This window comes from Symsagittifera roscoffensis, chromosome 5 (genome assembly GCF_963678635.1).
Source record: "Symsagittifera roscoffensis chromosome 5, txSymRosc1.1, whole genome shotgun sequence".
Taxonomy (NCBI): domain Eukaryota; kingdom Metazoa; phylum Xenacoelomorpha; order Acoela; family Convolutidae; genus Symsagittifera; species Symsagittifera roscoffensis.
In genome coordinates this window covers 13630739-13641173 of record NC_087066.1, presented here as the reverse complement: position 1 = coordinate 13641173, position 10435 = coordinate 13630739, and the positions used below count along the sequence as shown (strand labels likewise).

Below are 10435 nucleotides of genomic sequence, written 5' to 3'. Positions count from 1 at the left end.
GAGTACATCCATTTTGAATCAAGTTATTTCAAAATTGCCTCCAAATATGAAAGAGTCGTGGTCTCTCCACTCTGTAAAGAAATGTTGGAGACAGCCAACCTTTTTAGTTTTTAATTATTGGCTCCGCGACAAGGCTGAGGCACATGAACTTATGCGACTGAGTCAGAATAAGTCACGACAAGAGGAGACTCCAAAGACTGTTTTCCATAAACCACCTACGAAAGTTTTTGCCACTGCTTCAAAGGTTGAAAAACCAAATTATGCTCCGTGCCTCCAGTGCAAGAGTAAACACCCACTCTGGAGTTGTTCTGTATTTTAGGAAAAGATCCCAACTCAACGAGCCCAAAGCCCGCAAATGCACTTAGCCTGGTTGTGAAAGCACCCATAATGTCTTGTTGCATGGTGCTGGGAAAGTTTTCAGCGTAAGGCCTGCAAACAAAGAGTCAAACATTAGCAACAACACAAGCCATTCAAATTCAAACAATACCGCCCCACCGAACCGGAATAAACCGAAAACTTCGTCATCGAACGTAGCCGGTTCGCCATCTTACAAGAAACTAACGGGACTCCTTCCTGTGCTTCGATTGGAAATAAGTTCACACACAGAAGTGACCACTGCTCTTGTAATGTGCGATTCCTGTTGTACCCACTCATGGGTCTCGGCGGGCCTAGCACAGCGTTTAAATTTAACTAGCCAAAAGCTAGATATTCAGGTAAACTGCTTGAATTCGACGGAATCCATTCCCACGCAACAAGTCGAATTGAACGTGTTTGGCAAATTCGACCACCATGAATACTCGTTTAGGGTTACGCCGTTTGTCAAAGTCAGTTTGAGCATTGGTTCCGAAACCATTGATTTTCCCATTCTCCAAGACAGGTTTCCACATCTGCAGCCAATCAAACCTTTTGTCTACAACTACTCTGACGGTGAGATGATGTTGGGGCAGGATGTCTTTCATGGAATTAGGCCCCTCGAATATTTCAAGGAAGAAAGCAAAATACTCCTGTCGCTGTCCGTATGACCATTGGCTGGGTTCTCAGTGGGCCATTTCCATCACAAAATGGTGTTCGATCCATCACTTTCAAGTTTAATGTTGAAGACGTAGCACTTACTGACCAAGTTAAGAAACGGTACGAGCTAGAATCGTATGGCACGTTTAAACAAGCTGATCCCCGTTCCTCAGCTGATAAACGTGCTCGAAAAATTCTTGACTCTACCACGCTTCATAATGGCAGCCGTTATGTTGTCGGAATGCTCTAGGCCGATGACAACATTCATCTTTCCGATAACTTTTACGCTTCATTGGTCCAGTTTAAGTTTCTTGAAAAGCGTCTAGAGAAAGGTTTAAACCAGGAAACTCAAGTGATGTCGAGAAGGGTTACGTAGTCCCGGTTAGCCCTCACGACTCAAAAAGACGTTCAGACCGAGATTGGTACGTACCGCACCACCAGTTTTAAACCCGCACAAACCCGGCAAAATTCGGCGCGTTTTAAACGGTGATTCTAAGTTTCAGGGCAAATCACTGAATGACTCCCTTCTCGTCGGCCCTGGTTGGCTTCAGAACCTTCTATTTGTTTTAATGCGCTTCCGAGAGCACAAATATGCAATTTATGCAGATATCGAAGGCTTGTTTATGCAGGTCAGCTTACTAGAAAGCGACAACGTTCCTAGCGTTTTTTGTGGCGGGAGGACCCCATATCAGATGTGAGTGTATTTCAATATGCAAGGCATTTATTTGGAGAGAAAAATTCTCCGACATGTGCTAACTATGCCCTTCGCCGAACAGCCGTCGACAACCAAGATCGTTACCCCGATGCCGCTTACGCCGTGCTAAACAGCTTTTATATGGATGACTACCTTGGATCTGTGAAAAATCCAGAAACTGCTTTATTTTTAAGTCACAGTTTAGTTGAACTGCTTAAGTTGGGTGGGTTCAACCTAACAAAACTTATTAGCAACGCTCCCAATTTGTTCTTGAAACTAAATCCCCCTAAGACCAGCGCTAACAACAGTAAGGAAACAATTACCGCTGCGATTAATCCGGAAACCGCATCGCATTTTCTTGGTACCAAATGGGACCACATCACCGATACGTTGGTTGTGAGCAGAGGAGTTAACCGCGAACTCAAAGACTCTGTTACGCAGCGATCGGTTCTTAGTTTTGTGTCCTCCGTATTCGACCCCATAGGTCTTGTCGCCCCGTATACTGTACGCGCACGTTTGCTACTGAAAGATATCTGGAGATTGGGTGGCAAACAGTGGGACGACCCACTGCCAAATGAGTTGTGCCGCAGATTCACTGATTGGAACTCCGGCTTTCCAGTTTTAGGGCAGCTCAAAATACCTCGTTGCTGTTTTGACTTCCCAGTAGATGAGGTTCAGCTGCACATGTTGCTCATTGGACGCTTTCATTTCTGTGGCATTCCTTCGAGCTCAGAAACACGCCTATTCCAAATGTCAACCAGCGTTTATTCCCCGATGAAGATGCTTTCAATTCCGAAGTTGGAACTTCAGGCTGCGCTTCTTGCTAGTCGCCTGAAGGGTTATATCGAGAAAACTCTGACACTGAGTACTTCCAAAGCGTTCATGTGGACTGATAGCAAAACAGTCCTTTAATGGTTGAACTCGACAAGCAAATATCCCGTGTTTATAGCCAATCGAGTAGCCAAGATTCTGGAGTCAACATCAATTGACCAATGGTTCCCTGTTTTGAGTGGAGACAACCCCGCTGACACCGGAACTAGAGGTATTACTGCTGATTCCCTCAAGCAAAGTAGTTGGGTAAATGTTCCTTCGTTTTTGAAATCTTTGGATTGGCCTTTCAATTCAAATAGGGAAGTTAGTGAGAAAATTCACCTGGATGGTCCGATCTACGATCTGAATGAGGGTTTAGAGGTCTCTTTCAATTTTCCGTGCACTGCGGTTTCCACTGACTTTGCTTTCCCTTGGGAAGAGTATAGCTCGTTCTCCAAGAAAAAGCGGCTAGTCGCATATGTGTTGAGACTCTCACCTAAGCATAGAAATTTCAGATCGCCAGATAAGGCCATAACTGATCCAGCAGAACTTGTCATTGTAGAGGAAAAACTTTTGCAACTTGCGCAGTTAGAGTCATTCCCAGCTGAAAGTAAACAATTAGCATATGCAAAGTATGTTAAAACATTGAGCCGTATATCATCGTATTTGCCTTTTATCGGGCCAAACGGCTCAATCAAATCTACCGGCCGTATCTAACGTCTCTCCGCAGCCGCATTCCAAACCCGCCATCCAATAATTTTGGATAGCCGCCATCGTCTAATCCAATTCTTTCTCCATTTCTATCACATAAAGCACGAACATCAGTCCGTCGACTACCTTCGTTCCGCCATTCATCAGCACTTTGTTGTATTATGCTTAAGATCTACACAAGGAGCTATTGAAACACATTGCGTGTGCTGTAGAAAGCGAAAAGGGAAAACCGTTAGTCCAATGATGTCTGACCCTCCCGCGAAGCGTCTAGGTTACCGCCAGCCACCGTTCTCGAGCCGCGGCGTCGATTATTTTGGACCATTTCATGTAACCATTCGTCGATCTTCTGAGAAATGCTGGGGTTTTCTGTTTACTTGCTTAACGACTCGCGCAATTTACAATGAGTTGGTTCCATCCATGGACACAAATTCATGTGTGATGGCTATCGAGCGCTTTGTTTCTAGGCGTGGAACACCCTCGAAAATTTGGTCGGACAACGGAACGAACTTTGTAGGAGCCGAAAAAAGAGCTTCTTCTGTGCAACAAAAATTGGAACGCAGGAGCTCCACTGTCGCTCGTACACAAAGGCATTAAGTGGAAGTATAAGCCGCCAAATGCACTACATCAAGGTGAGCATGGGAGCGAATGGTGCGCAGTTGTAAGCGCTTGTTTTATGCAACCTTAGAGCCAAGAAAATTGACTGAGAAGATTTTGAACACAAGCATGTGCCTGGTTGAAGGTTCACTAAACGCCCGTCCGCTCACTCCCGTTTCTGACGACCCAGATAGTCTTGAGGCTTTGACGCCAAATCATTTCCTTTTAGGTCAGCACAACCTAACGTTTCCGTCTCTAAGGGTCGAGTGAAAACTGTTCTCACTCTAAACGCTATGCCCGTGAGCAGTCCTGCGCAAACGCAATTTGGCAGCGATGGTTAAGTGAGTACGTCTATACACTCAATAAAAGAGTAAAGTTGCATGCTCCTCCCGAATATTCTTTAAAAACGCGAGATATGGCGTGGTTAGTTGAATCCTTCAGCCCTAGGGGCCACTACCCACTAGCACGCATAATATCGCTAAATTACGGCAAAGACAACACCGAACGCTCCGCAAACCTTAGGACCGTTTCCCGTTTAGAAACTACACTCGGCCGCTCGTTAAGCTTGATCTGGTTCTCACTCCTACGGGGGTGGAAGATGTTAATGCTACATAGCATTAAAATTGAAAGTATGAAAGCTAGTATAATAAAGAGCTAGTATAGTCGCTTGGCAATACCAGCTGTATAGCCCAGCGTATACATAGTGCGTTCCGGGGAGGTCGGCGTGGTTTCGATTCTCACCTAAGTCGTTACATTTGAGAATCCTATGTGAGCCGAACCTGACAGAACATAAAATACCAATATTTTAATCAGTTCAAAGTTGGTTTGCATTTGAGTTTTTGTTAATTAAACTGCGTGAAGTAAGGATGAATTCATTGCGAAAAAACGCATAAGTTACACCAAATCAGCGCATGAACAAGCCTACTTTTTACCTTGATACGTGTAATGTTGTTGCTAATTCCGTGCAATATAATTTACTAAAATTCGCCGTTTACTGATTCTCTTGAATGAAGCCGATTCTGTTTCCTGTTTTTATTCGAGTTATAAGAAACCAGAATAGAAACTGTATGACTAGCTAGCTTTTTTCTTGTTATGAGGTCTACCCGGGTCATCAGTATTACGATGAATAATTTGAACCCAAAAAATTGAAACTTATGTGTTACTTTTGCGCCCAAAACACCTCTCTGACGATCTTAGATTGATGCGCCAAAAATGCCTCATAAACAATTTTAACAACTTTGCTGATTTTTTTTTTTGAAAACAACCGCGCGTTTACGTGCTTTTTACCAATTTTATACTAAAAAGATTATTTTAACCGTTTTTACTTGTTTGTAACCACTCGTAACAAAACTTTGAAAACAAATTGAAATTTCGTACAACTTGACTTTTAGTTCAAACATCGATTGTAAACATTATTAAAAATAGATATCACATCGATGTTTTTTCATAATTAAGTCTTAAAAAATGAACATAGTTCAGCCCAAAAAATTATATGTATTTGTGCTGGTGCATCCCTACAGCATGTCATACCAATGCACGAACAATGTGCATTTCTGAATTGCAAGGCAAATTCAACCCGGGTTATCTGCAACTCTGTGAACAAATATAAACAGAACATCCCATAAAAAGATTCAAATTCAAAAGAAGGCATAAGAAACCAACAAAACGTCTCAAAATTTTTTAGACATGTCCAGTATAATAGGTTTACTATTTCTGCGAACGAAGACCGCATACTTTATTTGAATACAGAACTAATTTTTTTATTCTTTTCCTCTTTACTCTTGCGTTTCAATTTTGATATGAGGTATATTTTCATATTGTTATGTTCAAAGGCGCAATTTCTTTCTGTGAGGTATGAAAAAAAAAATGTGTATAAAATAGTTAGCTTGTTTACGACATCAAGTTTTAGCACTTTTTTACCACATTTGAATAATAAAGTCATATTTTACCTTGTCACAATATAATGAAATTAGGCACAGTGAACACGAACAGCTGTGAGCAGACTTTTTTTGTACCTCACATCGTTAAATCACGCATTCAGCAGATGAACACGTAAAAAAAAATTTTAATGGGTTTATGAAATGTGGGCTGGATAACAGAAAAAAGCCCAAGTTTCATTACTTTATGACAAATTTAAATAAAGTAAATTTGTAGAATTGAAACTCAAAAGTACAACTCTTCAACACCCCCCCCCCCCCACCTACAAAGTGTTACAAGTAACTTTTGCACACATAATGTCTGATTTCTACAAATATAGTAAACTAACATTTGGAAAAGAGTAATGAACGCAAAAAAAACCGAAAACAAAACTGACCTCTTTTTGAAAAACTTCAGTTTTCGAAATTAAAGAAAAAGATATGCCCTTAAAATTCTTTGCATTTCCCAAACAAATTTTTGATTTTTGCTTTTAAAATTTAAAATTGAAGAGCATTTTTTCTTGAAGCAAAAACAAAAAAGCTCCTTCACAATATCCCGTCCCCTCGTAAATTTACAGAAAAAAAAGCTGTAGAAAATCACTCAGCACTTTGCATGTCAGAAATGTTTTAAAGTTTTGTTCATCTAATCATTTTGACACGTTTTGAAGCAGTTCTTAACATGAAAAGGTATTTTAAATAGGCTTTAATATATTGAATTTCAAAAAAAAATCAAAGAAAGGAACTAGAAAAGATCCCAAAAAATCATCCAGACCTAAGTAAGAGTTTTCTCTACATTCTTTACTTTCGAATATTGGCATGCTGACTAACTAGGCTATGACAAACATATTTAGTCCTCCTAGTTAATCGTTTAAAACCCTTCGTTTCATCATAAATTTAAGGCATATGCGAGGAAGAGGAGAGGAAAAAGATCAGTAAAAAGACAACCAATTTCCTAGTTGTCTTACCTGTCTGAATGCGTGATCTTACGATGTAAGGTAATGAAAAACAATGGTCTTCACTTTAGTTAAATTTTTTCACCATGAAAAATTTCATTTCATTTTTACTAATTATAAAAACTTTTTAAAATGAAATTCAAATGTTTGGGGGGATGGGAAAGAGCCTTTTCCAGCTCTTTTTCCGCCCTCCCCACAATCATCAATTTTAGGGTGTAACGAGTGAGTTGTAACGAGGGAAGACCAAAAATGTTAGCCATGGCCTAGTTATTCTGCATGTCAATTTTCATAAGAATCGGACAGTGTGAAAAAAAAAACTTGTAAAAATGCACAAGTGGAGGGAAAGGAAAGAGAGCTCCTTTTTTTCAAATTATACCATCAAAAGTTGTTTTAAATGAGCAGCGGTGACTCGATTTGAGAAACAAAATGAAAGGAGGGTAGGGGGGGGGCTGTGCCGGGCAGAGATGACGGGGGGTTAGCCAGCATCGTTTTTACTAGCCCAAAAAAATTTTACTAAAAATTGAATTAGCTTCGATGATAATATTCTCATCTGAAACAAATTTGTTTATGAAAAAATATACACAAAATCAATTAAGAGAGTTGATTTTTTGTCGGAGAATTTTCAGCTTTTTGAACTTCCCATACCCCCAACCCCCACCAACCTCACACGAGCATCAATTTTATGGTGTAAGGAGTGGTTTTACAAGGTTCATTATGAAGACCAAATATGTTTGTCGTGGCCTTGTTAGTCCGTATGCCAATTTTCAAAACAATCGAATAATGTTAACAAAATTTTCATTTGTAAACTTTTGCAGATGGGGGGGGGAGGAAGAGCCGAGTTTTCCAGTTGAGAGTCAATTTTAATTTAACCATCTTGCAAGAAAGTGTCCAAGAGAGAGTTGTAACAATTTCTCCCACGTGCTTTTTAATTTTAATACAAAAATGACTAGCCTCAATTAATTTCAAAAAAAATGGTAAGTTTTTGATAGTTAACAAAATATTTTTTCAAATACTCCCGGCTCTTTGTAGTAGTTAGAACAATGGGCTCTTTTCCAGTTCCCCCCTTGATATTTTCGGTAACTTAATAAATGAAAACTTATTTAAAATTACTTTTCATGTTATAAACTCCATTAAAACATGTCAACGTGAACAGGTGAACAAATTTTCAAAACATTTCTTACATGCAAATGCCGTGTGAACAATTTTTGAAACAGCTCTGTTTTCAAATTGAGAGATGCCCGAGAGAAAAAGAGCCCGGCCTGAGAGCACGATGTGCCCGAGTGCGGCAATTTGGTCCCCGAGGCCATCTTCAACTATGTTCCAAAAGTTGAAGAGTATTGTTTTGCTCTTTCTGAGGGAAAAATGCCGGAAAATTGTGAAAGAGCCCGGAAAATTGCGCGAAACTATGCAATTTATTTCTTTTTTTGATTCATGCGTTACAATATTTCAAATTTCATGCATATTTTGTCGTGAAAGAACACGTGTACAAGAGCAAAAACATACTCTTCTGCGAAATTTGAAAAGATCTAGACTTCTGCTATTGGCACAAAATGGTTTTTGCTCAAATGGTTCAAGAGATAAACACGATAACAAAGTTTGAAATTCTTAGATATGCTGAAAAATAATATGAAAGTTTTCATGTTTAATTGCTTCCCAACTGTTTTTTTCTCTTGTTTTAGTATATTTATTGATCGTATCTTCTCGCAACGATCAATTTCGCCTTTCTTCACTTTCCTCTAGCACTGTTACTACGACAGGCTTGCATCGAAGAGACGAGAACAAATTCATACAGCCGCACGAACGAAGAACTTCTAGTTCGCAACTCGGACCAATTGCTGCGGAATTGTATGGGATCGATTTGTGCAATGCGAGAGAAACGAGAAGCAATTCAATCGGCTCAATTGTCGCAAGAACTCAGAACCAAACCCAACATTGCATTGCAAGACCAGTAGCTCCGCCATTGAGGCTCAAAACGACAGATTTAATTGGTGAAACAAACCAAATTGGTAAGAAGAAGACAAAAAATGTCGAAAAGAGTAAAGTTAATAAGAAGCAAACACCTTGTAAACGAAACAAGAGCAAGAAAAGGTCAGAGAAAACGGCTAAAAGAAGAAACTTGAAGACAGAAAGGTTGTCATCATCAACGCCAGCAACAGTGAAGCAATTTAACCCCTGGAGAAAAGCAGAAAAGATATCCAAAAGGACTTTCAATCCGTGGAGGAAATCTAAAAGTTTGACAAGCCGGTCGTTTAACCCATGGAGGAAGTCGGAGAAAAGTGATGGAAATGTTCTTTCACGTATCTCGGAAACATCTCTTTGTTCAAAGGAGCCTACTTCAAAAGATATGTATTCAAAGAGTCTTGAGCAGAGTCCGTACAAGGTACGAAAAACATGCCCTGGTATGATTTGAGTGGTTGTTTTTTTTTAGTTTTTGATATAAAAATGATTGGAAGAGAAACCAAAATGAGAAACTAAATTCCAAAATTTAAGTGCCTTTTTTACTTCAGCTTTGAGTTTTTCAATAAATGTTTCGAAAAACCCCCAACTTATCATTGTCATAATGCAACAAAATTTGGCACAACGAAACAATTGTGAACAAATTTGGGCTCTTTTCCAGTTGTCCCCTCTTTCATTTTTTCTGAAATTCATAACATGAAAGTCTTTTTAAAATAATTTTTAATGTTATAAACTGCAATAAAACGTGTCAGCGTGAACAGCTGAACAAATTTTCACAACATTTTTAACATGAAAATTGCCGTGTGAAAAATTTTTGAACATCTTTTTTTATAATTTCACAAAGGGGGAACTGGAAAAGAGCCCATATTTGTTCTTCATACCAAACTTTGTAACATCACACATTCAGCCGTAAAAATAGGTAAATTAACTATGAATAAAGATGTTTTGAAATGTGTTGTTGAGAGAGCCATGTTAACTATGAACTGAGTTAAGAAAGCAGGTTGTGTAATTTTTGAAAACTAATATAATTTGTAGCACTTTTTAATCTGCGCGATTGCGTAGAAGTAAAAATGTAAAAAAAACTCAAATAAAACAATTTCGGCGCAATAAAAAAATGGCTCTTTCCCGTTTTCCGTCCCACATTTGCCTTTTTTTTCTCTCCCCATCCCCTACTCGCATAGACATCATTTCTATAATAGCCCAATTTGACCGCATGACAATTTTTTTAACAACCGGACAATGCGAACAAAATTATCCCCCTCCTGGCTCAGTAAAAAGATCCGAAATTTTTCCTGTGAAATCCTTTTTTGTATAGTCCAACAACAGAAAAAAGTGCTAGTTTTAAATCAATGAAATGACGAGTTATCACAGGTTATTAACAGAAAAATAATTCTGTTAATTTTATAAGGTAAAAGGTGAATATTAGTACTAATATAAAAGTTTGAAAGCCATAACGAGGCCAAATTGTGCACTGGATAGGCGCACAACTTTGTGTCTGTATGTTCCTGGATTCCAGAAACAAGTCTTTAAACATATTATGTTTTTGTCGGGACGATAAAACAAATCGAAGAACGAAAGAAGAGTAAAGGGAGCGTCCTTGTTGTGCAATCCACTTACAATTCACAAAATGCACAGTTTGGCCTCGTGATGGCCAAGAAAAAAACCTTAGTCGGTTAAGCGAGCAAAGTCTGATAGAAACGATATTCCTTAAATCGAGAGGGACAGTGGTCTAGGGGTATGATTCTCGCTTCGGGTGCGAGAGGTCCCGGGTTCAAGTCCCGGCTGTCCCC

General features: G+C 39.3%; 1 non-coding gene across 1 annotated transcript; it reads left to right on the top strand.

Moving 5' to 3' along the window:
• Positions 1-10363: 10363 nt before the first annotated feature.
• Positions 10364-10435, top strand: Trnap-cgg (transfer RNA proline (anticodon CGG)). The gene has a single exon. It is a non-coding gene; the product is annotated as a tRNA-Pro (tRNA).